We start from the raw sequence: 7,518 nt of genomic DNA, 5'->3' as shown, positions 1-7,518 counted from the left end.
CACTAAAGCTTTCAACAGTGCCGGATTCAAAGTTGAGGGTGGATCACTTGGTAGACGCTTCAAAAAGTGTAGGGCTTATGGTCGTATACTGCTCTAATGTACTTCTGGAAATAGTGTCAAATGCAAGGTGAGAAGAACAATAGCTAGAGAATGCAATGTACCTGGACAAACGTCAACAACAACAACATGCTTGTCCAATTAGTTCAGAATAAGGGTGCAAGAACACAGGAATCCCACTGATGAACTCTATGAACCAAACTGCAGCTGCAAGCTGCACTTGTCTTGGCCCAATAGGCCTATGTCTAGTTTGTTACATAGACAACACTCCTGATTCGGCTGGATGGGACTTTACAGTTATTAATATGGTATGTACAAAGGGCTTTTGCTATCAGCGGTGCAGCTGTAGGTAAACTTTGATCATCCCCACAGACAGCAATGAAATCAAATAGACTCTATGTTAATCCAGTCCCAGTGGAGAGGGTGGCTGTGCTGATCTTAATGCATTATTGAGAGGGGATTGGCTGAGCCATCACACATGGGCCCCCACCTCTTATCCATTATTGAATACAGAGATGCACGGGGAGACTTTGATGAGGCAGTTTATCAAACAGGGAGATATCAAGTGGTTATGTTCCTAATGTGTTCTACCTGAGAAAAGGTACAGGAGAGAAGGTTACGTTCAGAGACATCAAAGCAAAGATACCCTATCCCTAACCCCGTCTCAGGTCAGCCTATTACTCCCTTTCAATGAATATGACAGGCAGCAGTCATACACAGTGAGATGCCATTCCTTCCTCTTGTAGACAAATTTGGCATGCAGTCAATGTCTAATACTAAACACACTAGACATACATCCATTGAGGGAGGGAGGGATGGAGGGATTGATGCTCTTCAATAGCTAGCATTTTTTTAATTTATTTTTTTCCTCCTCTAGCCTCCTTCCCATCTCAAGCAGAACAGGCTTCTATTTATTACATTTTCCAACAGGATGAGTAATCCGTAGACTATGTTCCAATTGGCTCCCTACTCCCTACATAGTGCACTAACTTTAGACCAGAGCCCTATTGGCCTTGGTCAAAAAGAGTGCACTATAAAGGGAATTGGGTGCCATTTGGAACGCATCCTGTGAGTGGATGGATCAGAGCAGTCTGCTTCCTTATCTCTCCTTCCCTGCTCCATGCCGCGCAGCTTAGCCACTAGCTGCCGCCACCGCCCCACCGCCCCACTACCCAATCAGCTTAGAGATGAATGCCAGGCCAATTATGCACACCTGACTAAGACACACGTCGGAAATAACAGAGACACCTGAAATGGAGGGAGGGTGACTGGTTTAGAATAACATATACACAGGCCCTGGATGAAAGGAGGGGAGGGACGGTGGTTCCGATTTACAATAACATACAGGCCCTGGGAAGAGGGGGCGGCGGGATGTGACAACTGATGTTCTGTCGGAATTAGATACAGTAATGAGATGGGTTTGCAGCAGGTATTGGCTGGGTTCCATTTTAGGAGTGTTAAGTGACTCAACAAAGTGTAGCTGTGGCAATGTATACTTCAGGCTCAGGCTGAGAAGCTTTTCAGGAGGTGGGGTATTAACCATTTTTATAGGCTCATTATTTGAACGCAATCATTTTTATTTTACCTTTATTTCACTGGATAAGTCAGTTAAGAACATATTATTATTTACATTGACAGCCTAGGAACAGTGGGTTAACTGCCTTGTTCAGGGACAGAGCAGATTTTTTACCTTGTCAGCTCGGGGATTCAATCTAGCAACCTTTCAGTTACTGGCCCAACGACAATTTATTGAGGGAGAAGTTTGGTGCTCAGCCTTATGTACAGTAGGCTTATGTGTTCTGTGAAACTTGTAATAATGGCTACTACTGTATGGCAGCAATTCAATTTAAGAACTTGCAAGGATCACCTGTCCTTTAATTTGGGCCAAATCCTGACTTGAGTTACGGTTGAGTATTAGGCTAAATATTCCATTGGCTCGATAGCACCTGTGTGTTAAAACAAACTCGATTGCAACCAAAAACCCACAAAAATAAACTATCCGATCAGTTGATCTCTTGCTGTTACTGTGTCAACTGATTATGAATCTAGACAGTTGTGTCTACGTTCTCTACTCCCGCCCCCAATTAAATATTAACCTATCAGGAGTATCGGAAACTGTAAGACTGATGAATTAGAATATAGAAGTAGGCCTATATTTCATTCAAATGTTTCACTTTAAATGGCAAAATAATATGAGTGCTATTTGAACTAACTTTATTAGACTACTATTTAATTTGATAAAAAATATAGATATTTTAGGCCTAATTTACGATTAATAAACATTTCAATTTTTTGTGCTTTCTTGATAAGAAATGACCATAGAGATGAAGGATCTTAATTTGATCACCCTGTTGCAGGAGAACATTCGTTAAATGCAGGACATTTAAAAAGTTAAGTGTATTTGGTGTAAAAAGACTTCCACTTGGATATTTCAGACTTGATTTCCCCTCATGAAAATGGTATCAACCCCTAAAAATATGTAAATTAAAGATGCACTCTGGGATCTTAAACACAACAAATTCGTAACATATTGCACAAATTGGATTTGTAACATATCACACCAATTGCAAAATTGGTAACATATCACAAGTAGTGAATGATGTAGTACACAACTGGATGACATAGTACAGAAATAACGGGGACCTGTTTTGGCCTGTGAGAACCACTTTCAAAACTACTGGCTGAAATTATACCAAAGCTTGAGAATGCATGTAATCCACATAATAATTCAAATGTCTTGTTGCTGCAGGATTATTTGCCTGCTGTAGACAACTGGCTTAATTTAAGATCCCACAAAGACAACTTTCCTTTTAAAGACAAGTTGTAATTAATGGATTAAATAAATTGGAAATGAAAAAAATCATAAGAATAAGCTACACCAACAGCAGTTTTCCATTCATACAAGGTGTCAGGTAAATTGCCACAGTAGATTTGCCGTGGTAAACCAGGAAATACTTTATTTCAGTTGCACGGAATGATTGTCAAACAGATCAATCACCCTTAGTTTACTAAAAAAGCAGGATCATTTTGTTCAAGTGATACTACCCACCAGAGAGCAAAATGGACTAAAAGATAACCTCCTGCTTTAAGGAATGGTAAATCGGTGGCCAGTGATGGTTGCAATTGATATCAACTGTGCGGGTGATTACCTTATATTAGTACGCTGGCCAACGTTTGTTGTAATAAGCCCATTGAGAACATCTGAGTTGTGCACACAGATTTAGGATTTGGCCATGTATTACATGCAAACTTCTTCAAAGTCACTCCTGCTACTATAGTTTTAAAAAATTGGTTTTATTATTTGTTTTGTTTTGTTATTTGTTATTAATGTATCTTAACTTCTACTGAAGTTTGACAATTGGGTACTTTTTCCACCACTGCCTTTAACCTCCCTTCCCCCCTGCAAACACACACATTCACACACACCACCCCCACTCCCCTTTGCCCTCCGGTATAGATTCCAGCTCCTGTCTATGGATGGTTAAACTGGCCAGGATCAGTTGGTCCGGCTGCTCCGCAATAAACGTGACATTTATCTTTTTGATGAGGTGCCTATCACTGACGCACACTGACACGTCCCACTGATGCCAGGATGGACCACTTTACATGGAAATGCATTGTAATTACGATGCTGCATGGAAGTGATATTTGCTCAGGGAAAAGCAAATTGCATAGGATTTGAAGCGGGCCGCTTTCAGAGTTGCTGTGGCAAGACAAAAAAAGAAAAGGAAAGAAAAAAGATTGTGGTTGCAAGGGTGGGGGAGAGGCGGGCTAAGAGAGGGGAGTGCGGCTGTGGTAAACTCAAATACTGAAAAGAAAAGCTGCATCGAAAATAACTCTCACTACATTTTTAAATTATTCCTAACCTTTAGAAACTGTAATAATTCTAATGTGAGGATAAATATTGTCATTTATTTTTTTATTTTTTTACTTAACCTTTATTTAACCAGGTAAAACCTATTGAGGTTAAAAATCTCCTTTGCGAGGGCGACCAGGCAAGAAGGCTAAACAGGGAAATAGCAGCGTGTCCATAAAACATTACAGAAAAATACAGAATACACACAAAAGACAGTGTTGGATACAACTGAAGATGAGAAACAACTACAGTTGTCCCAATCAGTGTTGTCGATCAGTCTTAAAAACAGACAAGGACACTAACTCCCCTAACTTTCAAATCTTAATCTAATGTTAATGTCACAGTGGTTAAACAATGTTTCACTATTATTTTGCCTCTATCCCCCATAGTGTAGTCAGTGCCTCTGAGGAAACATTCAAACATAACTGCAATGGGGATAAGTGATCAAGCTTGATGGTAGAAGAGGACATGGCCAATGACAATTTCATTTTTTTGTACGCCATCTTACTTTCTAAGACACAGACGGATATACAGTATAACGACCCCCACTCTTTCCCAATACACACAAGCATACACACACACACTGATCAGAACATCACAGTACACAAAAAAATATGCTTACTTACCAAACATGCAAATTTGTGAGTTTGGCTATACGCATTTGTTATTTGATCATGATTACACAGGCAGGTTGCTAGCCTCCGGGTGCAGGTTGCTAGCCTCCGGGTGCAGGTTGCTAGCCTCCGGGTGCAGGTTGCTAGCCTCCGGGTGCAGGTTGCTAGCCTCCAGGTGCAGTTTGCTAGCCTCCGGGTGCATTTTTCGACGGTTGTCAAATATTGTCTGATTAATGCCGTTTCATTCTGAACCTCTCCAAAAAATGTCAAACTGTTTATGGTAAACGATTGTACAGTAATAGACCATAATGTCAACATTTTGTCAACTATTCATGATTTAGGTCTACTATATCCCAGTTGTACAATCAAATGATTATCTTAAGCACAAATGTATACAGTACAATAAGTTATGAAATAACACATATGGAATCATGTAGTTACCAAAAAAGTGTGAAACAAATCAAAATATATTTTATATTTAAGATTCTTCAAATAGCCACCCTTTTCCTTGATGACAGCTTTGCACACTCTTGGCATTCTCTCAACCAGCTTCACCTAGAATGCTTTTCCAACAGTCTTGAAGGAGTTCCCACATATGCTGAGAACTTGTTGGCTGATCTTCCTTCACTCTGCGGTCCAACTCATCCCAAACCATCGCAATTTGGTTGAGGTCAGGGAATTGTGGAGGCCAGGTCATCTGATGCAGCACTCCATCACCCTCCTTCTTGGTCAAATAGCCCTTACACAGTCTGGAGGTGTGTTGGGTCATTGTCCTGTTGGAAAACAAATGATAGTCCCACTAAGGTCATGCCAGATGGGATGATGTATCATCCTGTGGTAGCCATGCTGGTTAAGTGTGCCTTGATTTCGAAATAAATCACAGACAGCGTCACCAGCAAGCACCCCCACACCATAACACCTCCTCCTCCATGCTTTATGGTGGGAAATACACATGCAGAGATCGTCCATTCACCCACATCGCATCTCGCAAAGACACGGCGGTTGGAACAAAACCAATGGATACATTTCCACCGGTCTAATGTCCATTGATCATGGTTCTTGGTCCAAGAAAGTCTTATCTTCTTATTGGTGTCCTTTAGTCGTGGTTTCTTTGCAGCAATTCGGCCATGAAGATCTGATCCATACGGTCTCTTCTGAACATTTGATGCTGAGATGTGTCTGTTAGTTGAATTCTGTGAAGCTATTATTTGGGCTGCAATTTCAATTTCTAATGAACGTATCCTCTGCAGCAGAGGTAACTCTGGGTCTTCCTTTCCTGTGGTGGTCCTCATGAGAGCCAGTTTCATCATAGCGCTTGATGGTTTTTGCGACTACACTTGAAGAAACTTTCAAAGTTCTTGAAATGTTCCATATTGACTGTCCTTCATGTCTTAAAGTAATGATTACATGTTGTTTCTCTTTGCTCATTTGTGCTGTTTTTGCGATAATATGGACTTGGGCTTTTACCAAATAGAGCTATGTTCAGTATACCCCCCTACCTACACAACTGATTGGCTGAAACACATTAAGAAGGAAAGAAATTCCACAAATGTACTTTTAAGAAGGCACACCTCTTAATTTAAATGCATTCCGGGTGATGACCTCATGAAGCTGGTTAGAGAGAATGCCAAGAGTGTGCAAAGCTGTCATCACCGCAAAGGATGGCAATTTGAAGAATAACAAATCTCAAATATATTTTGATTTGTTTAACACTTTTTTGGTTACTACATGATTCCATATGTGTTATTTCATAGTTTTGATGTCTTCACTATTATTATACAATGTAGAAAATAGGAAAAATAAGGAAAAACCCTTCCATGGCTGGGTGTTCTAAAACTTTTGACCGGTGGTGTATAATGGGCTCAGGTTAACTACACTGTACGTTTAGCTTCAGGATAAATGCAGTCTCTAGGCAACAAGCATCATGTTTAGGGTAGTTGTTAAAAAGTAGACTCAGTGAAATTATGTTGACACAAGCATCACCTCAGATATTGAGATGCTCAAGATGCAACACTTTGCTCTCACAGTCACACACAGTATCTGTGCATGTGCACAGGTTCCCTTCACGCTCTTACAGAGTGTGAGCCATGGGACCAAAACAACGTACAAATTGAGGCTTGCGCTTCAACGCTCTTAGTTGTTGAGGAAATTGACCCACTATGCTGTTTACTTTCTGCTTCTATGTCATATCAAATCTACCTTTAAGAACAGTATCTAGATCATGACTCAACTGTTTTTCCTGTAATATACCAGTGGACTGTAAAGCCCAGACCTGGGTTCAAATAGCATTTGCCCTAGCCTGCCTGAGTGCCAGATGGTGGGGATGGCAGTTTTGAGACTTTTCTATTGGTCCATTAAGCCAGGCAAGGTCAGCTACAGTATTTTAAATGATTTTAAATAGTATTTGAACCTGGTCTGGTAAAGCCTGTGTGTTAGTCTGTGTAACGCCATGCAACTATAGAAACAATATGCTAATCCGTGAACTGCTAATCTCTAGCGCAAGATCATGTCCATAATATTAATTTGAATTGTAGAGAGTAGGATGCATATGGGTGCTTTGTGATGCTTAAAAATCCTGCCATGGAATCCCCCCAAACCCCTAACCCAAATGAACCACATGCTTAGGAGCATTAAAAGGCTAAACCTCAACCATTTTAAGGATTAGGGCAATATGTAGTTAGAATCAGATTGGATAATCAGTCGCCAGGCAGCCATACACAATGTCACCGGCTGGACCTGACAGATTGGTCTAATGATTGGGATTGATGCACTTTTCCAATGATATTCATGTGCCAAGTGGACAGACTGCAGAGGAAAGGTTGACATAATGGGATTTCTGCACCGCTTCACCTGGGCTCTCCACTGGGGCATTCCCTGCATTCGGTTGGTTTAACATCTACATAGTGTCCTCTCTGAAGATTAAGTTGCACCGTGATAAACTGTGATAAGTAGATCCCCCTTGTTTATGTTACAGTATATGACACTACACAC

Source organism: Oncorhynchus keta, chromosome 21 (assembly GCF_023373465.1).
Source record: "Oncorhynchus keta strain PuntledgeMale-10-30-2019 chromosome 21, Oket_V2, whole genome shotgun sequence".
NCBI lineage: Eukaryota > Metazoa > Chordata > Actinopteri > Salmoniformes > Salmonidae > Oncorhynchus > Oncorhynchus keta.
This window is presented reverse-complemented; position numbering follows the sequence as displayed.